The sequence below is a fragment of the Cupressus sempervirens genome, chromosome 2 (assembly GCF_028749045.1).
Source record: "Cupressus sempervirens isolate cs-2001-9-10 chromosome 2, ASM2874904v1, whole genome shotgun sequence".
Taxonomy (NCBI): Eukaryota; Viridiplantae; Streptophyta; class Pinopsida; order Cupressales; family Cupressaceae; genus Cupressus; species Cupressus sempervirens.
This window is the reverse complement of record NC_143119.1, coordinates 331141230-331155415: the sequence shown is the minus strand read 5'-3', so window position 1 is coordinate 331155415 and position 14186 is coordinate 331141230. Positions and strand designations below refer to the sequence as shown.

The following is a 14186-nucleotide window of genomic DNA, read 5'->3' as shown; positions in this document are numbered from 1 at the left end:
AATTTTGAGGTGGAATCCTTTATTAATGATATATTCTCTATGAGGATAAGTTCTAAGTGAAATTCCTTGTAATGCATTTTTTCTTTGAGATAATGAGGTGAAAGCCTTTGTACCACCCTTTGATTAGGTTCATGGTGGTTACTATTTCACATATGATATGTAATGAAAGGTCTTTCATTGCCATATATCAACAGAAGGTAACCATTATAAGATGACAATCTTATAAATGGTAGACCTATTATCATGGTTCTTTGGGCTAGATTTTGTTGGACACCATGATAATGAACAATCAGAAGGTGACCATTATAAGGTGGCAAACTTGCAATGGTAAACCTGTTATCATGGTTCTTTGGGTTAGATTTTGTTGAACACCATGATAACGAACTTATTATGGCTCTTTGGGCCATGTTGGAGTTCTTACTAGTAGGAACATACCAGGTTGTTTTAAGCCTAATACTAGGGTGCACAAGACTAAGACCAAGCCTAAGGAATAGCTAATGATGCAGAGCCACACCTTGGAAAAATCAAGAGGAATCAGACACTCAACTGAGTTGCTTCAAGGGGCATCTACAACCTCTAGGATCACACACTAAAATCAGATTCAAAAAAAAACTTTGAAAATAAAATCTCCCAAAATATCTTCTTGCTGCCTCTGGATAGACCTGCACTCAGACATGAATAAATTTCAAACCAAAAAAGATTTACTCAATCCAACCGTTGGGATTTGGCGTAACTAGGTTTCAAACAACATATAAAAAATTGAGATAAATCCAACAATTCAAACCCAAGATATTGACCATGCATCAGAGTACATTTTTCTGCAAAACATTGCTTCTTGCTGTCTCTAGATAGACCTGTGAATAGACATGTATAATTTTTGAACCAGATCAAAAATCTTCAATCGCTCTGGTGAAGATGGGCGTAATTAGGCCTATAATAACATATCCAAAGCTCATGAAAATCCAACGGTGCATTTGGGAGATATTACCCATGCACTGAGACTAATTTTCTGCAAACATACCAAATTCGACCCAAAACTAAAACTTTTTAATCTTCTGCAAACTACCAACTTGTTTCCAGTGAGAAGATAAGAAAAATCCGTTCAAAACTTAGACCATCGAAAACTTGCACAAAGACAAAATAAAAAAACATTCCATATCTCTCCAAATTCGATTCCTTCTCTTACATAGCCGACTGACTTTTTATTTAAAACTGACTCTCTTTTTCTTATTAAAGGATGTGAAACATTTTCTTCTTATTTTAGAAAAGAAGAATGTCTTCTATCCAAAAAAAGGATAAGAATCTGAAACATTTTTTCTACCAATATTAGACAGTCGTTTTCTAAGTCAGGAATATTCCAAAAACTGCCTACTACCTATTATTGGATTCTAAAAATCATTAAACACTCCACTTACGAACTAAAAAAAACTATTATAATTTAAGATCCACACACCTGGTCCTAGGTGGCTATATCTGGAGAGCTTATCGAACTGCTACTCTAGGTATGCCACCACATGTAGGACGTTATTACAAACTTCAAAAACTAAAAGCATTTAAAACATAACATTAAATTTCCTATTACATTTTCAACAATGTTGCCTCCTGTAGCGTTTCTCTTCTCTGCCACTGCAGCAACTAAAACCTATAATTAGTTGGGTTTATCCTAGCTCTAGACCAACATCAACAGAATCACTATGACTCCCTTCACTTTAGGCTCTGTAGGGCCAAGACATGCAAACCTCAAGGATTGATATGATTACTTCTATGATATTCTTCTCTTCAAGACAATCCCCTATATCAGAATGTGGTCAATGTTCTTCTATAATTTACAAATAACTTCCCTATCACAATAGCTAACTATAGCTGATACGATATTGTAAATAAGTAACAACTAGCAAAGTTTTAGTTCTTCATTACATAAAATGGTAAATTGATTGTTTATAACTAGTGTATTCAACAACTATATGAATCATTAGCTTGCAACTTAAAAATTAATGACTAGTGTCTTATCCACTGTTATATAGAGTCAAAATCAGGAGCTTAGACCTATTTAATCAACTTGTAACTAAATTTATCAACAGTGAGCTATGAATTTCATACTTATCATATCCTTCTTATAAACCCTAAATCCTATCACTTACAGAAAGCAATTACTTAATTCTTTGAATTAACAACAATCAACAAGAGATACACGCAATTCATTCAAATTGAATTAAACTGAAAGAAACTTTTTCATTTCAATCTCAAGATCAAAGATATATAAAGAAGGAGACAAAACTCAAAGACACGTATATGCAGGATTTTCCTTTTGTATTGACTTTCAGACTGATAAAAACTCAAAGTATAACTCAGAACTAGACAACTAATACTTAATATTCACTGTATTATGGAGTATACATAGCTGATTACATTCATGTAATTAACAAAACTGGACGGGCTGCAAAACAAGCATAAAACATGAAAATTTATATAGATTATTGATGCTCACTCCACATCTTGGAAATCCTTATACAGAGGATTGTGATGCAGAGCCACACCTTGGAAAAATCAAGAGGAATCAGACACTCAACTGAGTTGCTTCAAGGGGCATCTACAACCTCTAGGATCACACACTAAAATTAGATTCAAAACAAAACTTTGAAAATAAAATCCCCCAAAATATCTTCTTGCTGCCTCTGGATAGACCTGCACCCAGACATGAATAACTTTCGAACCAAAAAAGATTTACTCAATCCAACCGTTGAGATTTGGCATAACTAGGTTTCAAACAACATATAAAAATTTGAGATAAATCCAACGGTTCAAACCCGAGATATTGACCACGCATTAGAGTACATTTTTCTGCAAAGCATTGCTTCTTGCTGTCTCTAGATAGACCTATGAATAGACATGTATAATTTTTGAACCAGATCAAAACTCTTCAATCACTCTGGTGAAGATGGACGTAATTAGGCCTATAATAACATATCCAAAGCTCATGAAAATCCAATGGTGCATTTGGGAGATATTACCCACGCACTGAGACTAATTTTCTGCAAACATACCAAATTCGACCCAAAACAAAAACTTTTTAATCTTCTACAAATTACCAACTTGTTTCTAGTGAGAAGATAAGAAAAATCCGTTCAAAACTCAGACCATCGAAAACTTGCAAAAGACAAAATAAAAAAAACATTCTGTATCTCTCCAAATTCGATTCCTTCTCTTACATAGCCAACTGGCTTTTTATTTAAAACTGACTCTCTTTTTCTTATTAAAGGATGTGAAACGTTTTCTTCTTATTTTAGAAAAGAAGAATGTCTTCTATCCAAAAAAATGATAAGAATCTGAAACGTTTTTTCTACCAATATTAGACAGTCGTTTTCTAAGTCAAAAATATTCCAAAAACTGCCTACTACCTATTATTGGATTCTAAAAATCATTAAACACTCCACCTACGAACTAAAAAAAACTATTCTAATTTAAGATCCACACACCTGGTCCTAGGTGGCTATATCTGGAGAGCTTATCGAACTGCTACTCTAGGTATGCCACCACATGTAGGACGTTATTACAAACTTCAAAAACTAAAAGCATTTAAAACATAACATTAAATTTCCTATTACGTTTTCAACAATGTTGCCTCCTGTAGTGTTTCTCTTCTCTGCCACTGCAGCAGATTGCAACAAGCATCAAATGAGAGGGCAGGTGTCAAAAACTATCTGGGTAAAAAAAAAAGACAAAAATCCTTTGAAAGGTTACATTAATACATTATTTATACTTGGAGAATAGGCAGGAAAGTGGATGCAAAAAGCAGATGTCATTTATGGTAAGAGCTTTTGCTTTAACTGTTTTATCTTTTTCCATCTTCTTTTGTCTTGTTGTAGCAAGCTCAAAGTCGTTTCTGTTTAATCATCCTCCTGGGAAGGTAGAGCCTTCATGTTTGCAATTAACTCCCATATGACTATATCTAATTCAATATCAGGCTAGGTGGTATTTTTGATCGTATCTAAATCCTGTAAGCACTTGGTCCACTTGGCATCCATTATGGCTCTAACGTCAATAGTCACTTTGGACATCTTTGCCTCTATTTTAAAAAGCATATCAATCATATCATAGATGATAGTAGGACTTGCTTCATTATTACAAAAAGATAGAAACTTGGGATGATCAAGAATATTTTCAAAAGATGATGATCACTCTACCCAGTCCTTTATCTTACCTTCTTTGTCTAGAATTGTAGGTATAAAATTTGGTGTTCCTACAACAATTATTCTCATCTTGTTTCAAACTAGCCACATCTTACCTCCAAAAAAACCACTTAACTCTCACCTTATTAATTACTTTCCTTGTATTCACAATGATTGTCTTTGGTAGATCTTATTTCTGTGGAAGCATCGTAACTATATTATCAAATAATTGAATATAAGTGCCCCACGTAACAAACAACAGAGATAATAGAGCAAGTGCCTCTACACATTTGTATTCCACCCCTTCCAATGCAAGGTAGTTTCCATGCACATTCTGAGAATTGGCCTTTAGTGGATTGATCTTATGAGTCAACAAATTCTTCATAGCTCTGATCTCTGCATCCTTGCTAGCTTCTAGCTTTTCTTCATCAATTTCCATAGAATGGCTTGATGGTTCCCCTATTTCATGTGGTTGGCCTTCTATTTGCACTCCTTGTCATGGACCTTTGTAGTGTTGTGACAGTTTTCTTCAAATCAATTATCTCCATTTCAAGTTTGATGGTCCTCTATTCCAAAACATATGTTTTCTTCATTTCCTCTTCATGGCTCCTCTTTGTTCTTAGATATCTCTCGTATGTTTGTTCTAATTGAGCTTGAAGGTATCCATCATGATTTTACTCATCAATCCAATTGAATTATGCAATCCAAAAATCTAATCACTGGAGGTAGATTGGACATGCCAGAAAATAACATTTCGCTTAGGGGATTCTTTGATTTCCATCAGGGTAGGCTTATCATGCTTAGGAGCCATACTCCAAATTGCCATCGTTTAAGCATCTATATTGTAGCTTGACGCTCTCAGTTCTCCATATTGATTCTCATCTTCAAATGAGATTGTATTATCTTGTTTTCTCATTTGATATAGTAAAAAGGACGAACTACAATCCCATCCTAGACAAACAATCATACCACTCCTCATTATCAACTCCCTTGCCTCCTCAACAGTGAGGTTCTCACTAGCAAGGTCATATTCTTGTAGCCTTTTGACTAGTCCAATAGCTACCTCTTCAGAATCCCCTAGCTTCATTTGTAGGGAAAGTTCACTCTGTTTTACTTTAAATAGAAAAATCTTGAACTCATCAATTTTTATAAAATTATCATCTTTGATGAATTCACAAGCATCTATAATATTGTCATCTATCATTTGAGCTTCTAGTTGCAACCTCTTTGCTCTTTGCTCATCCTCAGAAGCTTAAGATATTAAATATCTCCTCCTTATGTCATCAAAGTACTTACTACCTCTTGGTAGGATTTGAAGGACCTTTTGTTGGGCTTTTTTAGGTAATTCAACCATTTTTTGCTTCTTATGTCTCTATTCTGCCCACTTAGAACTCTCAAGAACATCTTCCTCAGCCTCTTCTGCTTCAGCTTGGTCCTCCTCGTCAAAGACTTCAACATTAATCTCATCATCTGAGTACTCAGGGTCAATGCTTTTTCTGATTGTCTTTGGAACTTGGGCTACTAATTCATTGAAGTTTGCCACACACTTTTCCAATTTTGACCAATGATCCTCATCAGGATAAAAACCTTTGAAACTTTTATTTTCCTTTTTCATCTCATACTCAAAACTGATAGTATCACTAAACCATTCTTTCTCTACACACATCTTCATTCATCTTGTCAGCAATGACATCCTCTTCCCATATAGGTTTTGTAGGCGGCAAGGTATATCCTCTCATTTTCTTTAGGGCATGTGTAACTACATTGAAAGGATCATAAGTCCTAGCTGGCCTAGTTGGGAATTTATATCTTCTCAAAAATTCATTTGTTCCCTCAATGGAATTCTTTCCAATCTCAAAATCTCCTACTTTGGTACATCTACAAAGGAAGGTTCCTTTCTTAACATCTTTGCCTAAGTACTCTCTGTTTAAAGAAATTAGTTGCCAAAATACCTTCACAAATCCTAATCTTTTAGGTACATATTTAGGTAAATTATGGGGTGGCTAGGGGCATCCAAAAACCCTAATAATATTATACTCTTCAAATAGACACTATCCCGATCACAAGTTAATTGTTTTCCATCATCAAAACACATATTAGGTTTGACAACCTTTCTTACACTCCTAGGGATTCTTTCAATTATCATCCATATCATTTTTAATACTAGATAAATAGAATCATCATAAAAAGTAGTTACATTAGAATAAGGGTAAAACATTTTCCATACCCTTGTCCACCTTTGTACTGGCAATCTCTCTCCCCATTCTTGAGTAGACTTAAAAAAACTCTGATCAAATATGTTTGAATTCTTGAATAGGATCATGTACATGAGTAGGGAATAATGGTGGAAATTGAAATTCGCCAAGTCTCCCTGCTAAGTAGTAGTGATCTCCTTATGGGTACTCTTAATGATATAATCCACAAAATCATAACCTATCACAATCTATATTATGATTTGGGTCTTGGATATTAAAGGCCATAATATAATGTCCTCCTAGTGCTTCCATAGTTCCATCTAAACCTAGGACTTTGTTGATTCCAAACACAGTGTTTTGAAAATATCTTTTGAAGAATTCCAAAGGCATGTATTTGTCAAGATCTTTCTTCTTTGGAATGTTTCCCACATTCTTCTATGCAGATGGAATATGCATGGTCATGTCTTGGCCCATATAGAAATTCTAGTGACTTTTGAAATTCTTAGTTAATTTCTCCACCTTTATGGACATTGACATAGGTCCTTCTAAGTCGAAAACTTCTATAACCGTTTCCTTGTCCAGGGATAAGAAAACACTTCTATCCTTCCTATGAAATGCCTTGTTGATAGGATTATAACATTTGATTAGGGCTTTCACTAGGTCGACATCTACAAACACTTTAGGCATGATTGATTTGCCTAAGTTTCTTGCCCATGGGTTACAAATTAGAAGATTTGATGCTCTATTCCTGTAGAAGAACCAAAACAATTCATTCCCATCTCTATCATTTCTATTAGGTACTTCTACATCTCTACACAATGCATATGGGTTTTTGAATATCAAATCATTTGCTTTCTACGCATTATTTGAACTAGGCAAAATGTGAATCCACTCCTCTACAAATATGCTTGGAACCTTCGGTGGTGCATTTGGTTGCTCAATTACTACCTGTGGAATTATTAGATATCACTTTGCACTTGAAAATTGCTCAAAAAAATGGACAACTTGAGAAAACGGTAATGAAAATTCTCTTGCTATTCAGACTTTATTAGTTTATGTAATGAGGGTGTGGCTTTAATTGACATTTAAGAGTGGCACGCTTCAAAACTTATCAATTTCTTGAAGAACTGGCCAAATCTGTATTTTTTCAATTTTTTGTACATCCAACTCATCACATTCTTATCCAGCTCAGACTTTTCCATTGAAAAAGCCGTTTTATGCCTTAAGACTAATTCCTGTGACTATGCGACTAGGGCTTCACCTCTTAGCACTTTGTAAGTTCGCAACATTTTAACAAGATACTTATATTAACCGTGCAATGTTGCGCTTATTGTTTTATCTAGCCGTTATTCTTTCATCGTAGCATCATGACTTCAATTTTGATCTGTTACAATAATCCTTGCAAACATGAGGTGCCATGCAACCTTAACCATTTGATCTTGCTTTCGCCTGTTTGCAACGTCAACTTACTAACTGGGGTTAGAACTTGTGATAGTGCGATGTACTACATTCGCTACTTCGCCACCTTCCCTGTGAGTTAAAATTTAACTCCAACGATGGTGCAAAGGTATAAAAGTTGACTGCATGATCACCTTGATCACCTCCTCATAACTTTGAAACTTCAACTATGCTTAAACCTTTGCGAACAAGCAATGGACATTTCTTTTGATTGCCATATATCCTTCACAATCTCGCGACTTGAAGACTATCTTGGCGACTTAACCATGTGATCATGCACATAAGTCAGATTTCTTTGCCACGTGTCATAGACCAATCCATGTGTCTATGATTTGACTTTACCATCTGGGCATATTTGGATACATGTCCTCCCTTCATTGTTTCACAAACTTAGAAGAATCCAGCTAGATTTTACATGCGAACATGCGATTAACCTTTATATTGACTACTTTCCTTTGTTCGCACAGTAACCACTTTGAAAAAAATGAAGTTTGGAGGACCTGCGACCTTGCACTTATACTCTTTTCGCCCATTCACAACTTGAAAACAAAAGTTGCCACTAACTGTTGTGAAGCCGCATAGTGCCTAACACAAGCCATTTTGCTCCCTCGCCACCTTCAAAATGATTAGTGAGCAAGGATGTGTGATGTTGCAGAAAATGAAGACTTTGCAACATCGTGACTTAAGCATATAGAAAGCCATGAAATAATAATGTGAAAGCATTATCGTATATCATAAGGATATAAGCTATATTAAACAAATTACATATCCTTATTTTGGACTTTTAAAATCAATTTTGAGAAAAGGGTTTCTATTGATCTCAACGATAGAATATTTTGACGTAGGGTTTTACAAGGATAGACCAAAATTAGAAACCCTAAGCAAGGTAACTACAATTCTTTCATGATTTTTACTTATAATTTTCAAAATCTTTGGGTAAGTGGAAAATCAGACCAATAGGTCGGATCTTATCAGGCACCATAGTTGCTACTCTAGATCACACATAAGGTGGTGTTTTTTAAAGTAATGGAAATTGCTTCAATTGTGTATTGTTAAAGGTGATAAATTTAGTTTCATAGTGAATTGAATATCATACTGAGATAATATCTCTTCTTGTTCTTGAGAGCATAATGTGTTCTATAAATCCTCCCTAGCTAAGAGCGAGTGTTAAGATTATAGCTTTTGTTAGATTAATTTTATCATGAGATACCTTGTTGATGGTAAATCATCTTTAAGATAAGTATCTTAATATAATATATATTATACATTATACATATAATAATATTTTACATATATGGTTAATATATTAATATTACATATATGCTTAAAGCTAAGTTTTACACATGGTTATTTATTAATTAATAATGATTAATTGTAGAGACATGTCTCCTCTCATATGTACGAGTCTTCAAATCTGCATTTGGAAGACATCAATCAAATTGGCAGTAGAAAATGATCCATGTTACTTAACACATTTGACAACATGAATATGAGTAGAACAAGCATATGTAAATCATTAAAATTTCAAATTCTCCATTTGGGTGCACCAAATTGGAATTGTGAATAGGAATACATATTCCAATTTTGACTAAAAAATGAGTATTTGCAATGTGAATTCCATCTAAATAAGTGGAACTGGAATACATATCTTATTCTAATTTTATTTATTTTAGAAAACATAATTTTTTCGGTCTATGAATTCCCCATTAAATTCTGACTGAACCAAACAAGAATAGGAATACGTATTCTTATTTTCTATTCCAAAATACCTATTCCCTTAGGGCCCGTTTGGTGAGCGGAATAGGAATACGTATTCCGAAATACGTATTCTGGAATAGAACATATTCCTGTTCTCCGTTTGGTTCAGCGAATATTTGATGGGAATTCGCGGACCCGAAAATTTATGTTTTCTAAAATAAAAAAAAATGAAATAGGAATACGTATTCCAATACCACCTATTTTGGTGGAATTGCAAAACTTCATTTTTGGGCAAAAAATGGAATACGTATTTCATTTTTGCTTCCTATTCCAATCCCATTTTGGTGCATCCAAACAAGGAATTCACAATTTTTGAAATATGTATTCCAGAATACGTATTCCTATTCCGCTCACCAAACGGGCCCTTATTCTTATTCCCCTAAGATATATTTATCGTAGGGATTGGACGGTAGTATTATTACGCTAGATACATATATTAGAGCAGCAAACTGCTAGGCCAACGGCAAACTTCTAGTTCTCTCGAGCCTCATGTTGCAAACCCTAACCCTAACCCTAATGTTGCGCGTAAATTACATACATAAATTGGTGTAGCGCAATCCTCAACGAAGTGTTCCTGAGCGATGTTCAGCGCATTATTATGTGCTCTGTTATTACTGTCGCGATCTGTGTGTTGTTTTCTCGCAGCCAGGATGGTCGCGCATGATTTACGTAATGCGTAAGTCGTGCTTTTCTTTTTAATTTCTACAGTTTGTGGGTTAGAAGGAAGAAAGGCATCAGGGATGATTTCGTTATCCTTGCGCTTTGATTGGGATTTCTTTTCCTATGAAGACACTTTTTACGATGGGCTTTTTTTCACTGAGATGCCTTACAACTTAAATTTACAGTATTTTGGTTAAAGTTCCAGTCGATGATGCATCATTTACTGCGTTATCTATCTGCAAATCCAAATGGGTCTGAGGACGATCAAATATCACTGAGGCTTGGAAGTTGAATCTTTGTCATGGTAGGTAGGATTAGGGCAACGGTTTAGGGTTTTGTTTAGTAAATGCGCTTTTTAATTGTTTTTCCATGGGTCTGTTATCCCTTTTTATTAAACATTTTTTCTTTCTGTAGGATATTAAGGGTTTTTTAATTTATAAATGCGGATTGGCGAGTGATGCAAAGCATAGTTCAAATGAAATGATTGCATTGCAATCTTCTGATTATTATCTGCTCAAAAGTCTTTCGCTCCTAGCTGACGCCAATGTCTTGATGCATAGATTGTATGTCTCGTTTTATGTTACCCGGCCTTGAAAAATTTACAGTTTGGCGAGTGATGTACAGCATAGTTCAGATGAAATGACTGCACAGCAGTTTTGTGATTATTATCTGCTCAAAAGTCTTTCGCTCCTATCTGACGCCAATATTTTTATATATAGATATATTTGACTTATTCTTTATTGCAATTCTTGAAGTTTATTGATTTGGGTTTCTGGTCACTTCATTTATTCTAGAGTATTCCTTTTCTATTGCCCTTGTAACCAAACGCGATCTTTCTGCGTTCGATTATGGATTATATCTTGTTGACTATATCAGCTTTGTCCCTTATACACCGTGTCACTCACGAATTATATTCTATAGTTTCAAGTCCGTTAAGTCTAACCTGTACACTTATTGTATTTACAAAGTTTATGATCAATCCAAAATATAAATATAAATTTATTTACTCTTTTAGTCTTTTATTATCTTATCATTTCATCTCTCTATCTCTTTCAAAGTGGCCCATGAATTATGGTCTGAAATTGGTAATGACTATCGCACCGTAGTTTATGACTAATATAATCTACGGTGCGATAGTCATTAGGATTAGGCCACATGTTAAGTTATGGTTTACGCCAGATAATGTTTTTGCTGCCTACAGCAATTCCTTAGACAAGACCTACCTTCTCCGGAAGATCTAAAAGTTGGAAAAGTTTTAAAACACATTAGATAATTGGTCCAAGGATTGATTTGAATTCTCTCTCTCCCGGTTCAACAATTTCTCATTCTTTTTGACATCCCTAGCACTTCAAAAAAGTTTATAGGATGGTTCATTGAGAACAAGTATATGTTGCAGAGTTTAATCATATTCATAATCATTATCAAGATTTTTTTTTTGGAGAAGTCGGAATTTTCATTGGTCAGTTAAGGATGTGAAAGATGTTTGGAAGAGGTAACAGGAAAAGATTCACCATAGAATCTTTGTAGAAACAAGATATGAATATTGATGCAGTGCAAGGTTAACCAAATTTCAGACCGCAGTACAAAAAATAGTAAAATACCCAAAAAGGGCATTATAGAAAGATAGTAACATCCATCCTCTACTAATGAGGAGATTTTGATAGCGATATATGCATTGGCTAAGTTTACAAAATATATAATTAATGGAATTGTTGCTACAAGTATTATCTACATGTCAATTGGTTTGTTTTTTTTGTGGTATATTTTTATGATACATCGATCTTTGCTATGTACAAGAGTCTGGAGATTGATCTTAGTAGGTGAATTTTGACCGTAATAGAGGAACAGATTAAACGTATGCCAAATCAGTCTTAGATCTAACTGACAGGGATTGCATAGAGGCATTTGAAGTGGTATATGACTTTCCTAATATTGCAGCAGCTCAGATAGCTTTCAGTGAATATCTGTTAAATTTAGTGTAGCTGAACCTCAAATCCTGTTTGTATAGTCCTTGCAGAGAGACTAATTCAATGCGTTGGTGACGTGCCTTGTGTGTTGGAGCTTCATCCTAACAATTGGTACAAATATTATGTATCATATCTAAAAAAGGTGTCCGGCATTAGGTAGCAAATTCAAATGATTCTCTCCCTTTTACGGTGAGATCAGAGATAGTTGGGACTAAAGAGAAGATGCTGAGGAATATTTTATGGGTTGAATTCTTGATATGGGGAAATAGTCTGTCTTGACAGGATGTCATTTAGGAGTTTGCCGACATTTTAAATAGTGCTGCCATGTGTTGTTGAGAAGAAGCTAATTGTCATCAGTACCGTATTTACTTTCAGCTGGGTCTGGATAATAGAATAAGACGGTAGAGTCTTGTCCGTTAAGCAGATTAGACTTGAATAATAGAACAAGGTGGCCGAATCTGTAAGCTGGGAAAGTAGAAAGGAGGCTGTGTTTGTGCTGGTCTCGCACCTTTGTAGCTGATTGGTCAATGTTGAGGGTGTAGTTTCTTAGTTTTATTGCAATCTATTGAGGATTGATCGTTTGTGATGGGGGATTGTTGGGCCGGAAGGATAGAAAGCGTTGAGAGAAACGCAACAATATTTTATAATCAGAAACAAAACTCTCCTTCGTTCCAGGAATATGATGCTGCTTTCAGCAGTCTGGATGAAAAAGGAAATCACAGGCTTATCAATCATGTTACTTTGAGAATGGAAGCCAGGAGGGAACCATTGTAATACGGAGGTTAGCAGAGTATGTGGAGCACTCAGGATCATCAAAACGTCTGATTTGTAATATTCTAAGCAGCATCATCAGCATGGTCCATGTTCAAATTTGCATTGTGGGTGCGCCCAGTAAAAATGAGTCCGTATTCTTCGGCATGATGGAGATAACTTAGTGCCATTGAAATTTTCTGTTGTGGAAATCTGATTTACCAATAAATAATGATAAGTAGAAATATCCGGTGGAAAAGAAAGGGGTGAAGCAGAAGGGCTTTAGGTTGTTTCACTGTTTAAGGGTCTGATCTGCAGAAAGAGCGCCCAACTTCACATAGCATCAGTACCTTGTTGGTGGGGGGACGATAGGGAGGTACTACCAGGTTCTGCTATTGGCACTATTGAGGTTAAAGAAAAATGAAGATTGTGGGAGCACAGGCCCTTAGGTTAGGACATAGCAGCAGCAATAATTAAGGTTGTGGTTCTTGTTAAAGGTGATAATCAAGAAGTGTTTCTCCCTATAATATCGGAGGATTACAAGGGGACAAGGTTTTGCTCGAGTACTAGGAAAAAGGGGTACAGCAGTCAGGTGGGAAGGTAAATTAGTGTCAAAGGTAAAGTGGTGATCCAATTCTTATGGAAGGTGTTCTACACCTATAGTAGAAAGCCTTAACCTAACTAAAGTGGCCCAATTGAAGAACAATTTGTTATATTCCCTTTTTCTCACGATCGTTGATGACTTGATCTCAATTTGTTTTGATTTGCTATGAAGTACTAGATTCTCAAAGATTGTGATGTAACTTGTAGAGGGTTTGGCATCGAGAGAGTTTATTGCAAAAGAAAAACTTGGCCTCGTATCAACTAAGAGCGCATAAACATCACCTATTAAGCTTAATTCTTAGATCAAAAGTATTAAATAGTCAAAGTTGTTTTTTTAAATCCAAGGGTGGTAGTATTGACTAGATACATAAGAGAGCATATTATCTATTTGTATGTAACCATCTTCCAATTGTGGTGTAGTCATGGCTTTACAAGTCCTCCATCTTCAATCACCTCTCTCCCTCTTTTTGCCACTAAAGTAATTCCAAAATGTAGTGCATCAATCCCAAATCCTTAATCTTGATCTTTCATGCATAACTTTGTTTGCAATGTGGTATGAGCACCTTCGATCCTTTGAGAAACAAGTCATCAACACCCTCTTGCTGAAGTTTGATGCCTCTCCCTTG

At 35.2% G+C, this 14186-nt stretch overlaps 1 long non-coding RNA gene and 2 other non-coding genes across 3 annotated transcripts; all 3 read left to right on the top strand.

Moving 5' to 3' along the window:
- The first annotated feature begins 10016 nt into the window (after positions 1-10016).
- LOC149572455 (uncharacterized) lies at positions 10017-13821 on the top strand. The gene is made up of 2 exons (XR_016359919.1): positions 10017-12153; positions 12249-13821. It is a non-coding gene; the product is annotated as an uncharacterized LOC149572455 (long non-coding RNA).
- LOC149572457 (small nucleolar RNA snR60/Z15/Z230/Z193/J17) lies at positions 10686-10787 on the top strand. The gene has a single exon (XR_016361111.1). It is a non-coding gene; the product is annotated as a small nucleolar RNA snR60/Z15/Z230/Z193/J17 (small nucleolar RNA).
- LOC149572456 (small nucleolar RNA snR60/Z15/Z230/Z193/J17) lies at positions 10845-10946 on the top strand. Its single transcript, XR_016361110.1, has one exon. It is a non-coding gene; the product is annotated as a small nucleolar RNA snR60/Z15/Z230/Z193/J17 (small nucleolar RNA).
- Positions 13822-14186: the final 365 nt, after the last annotated feature.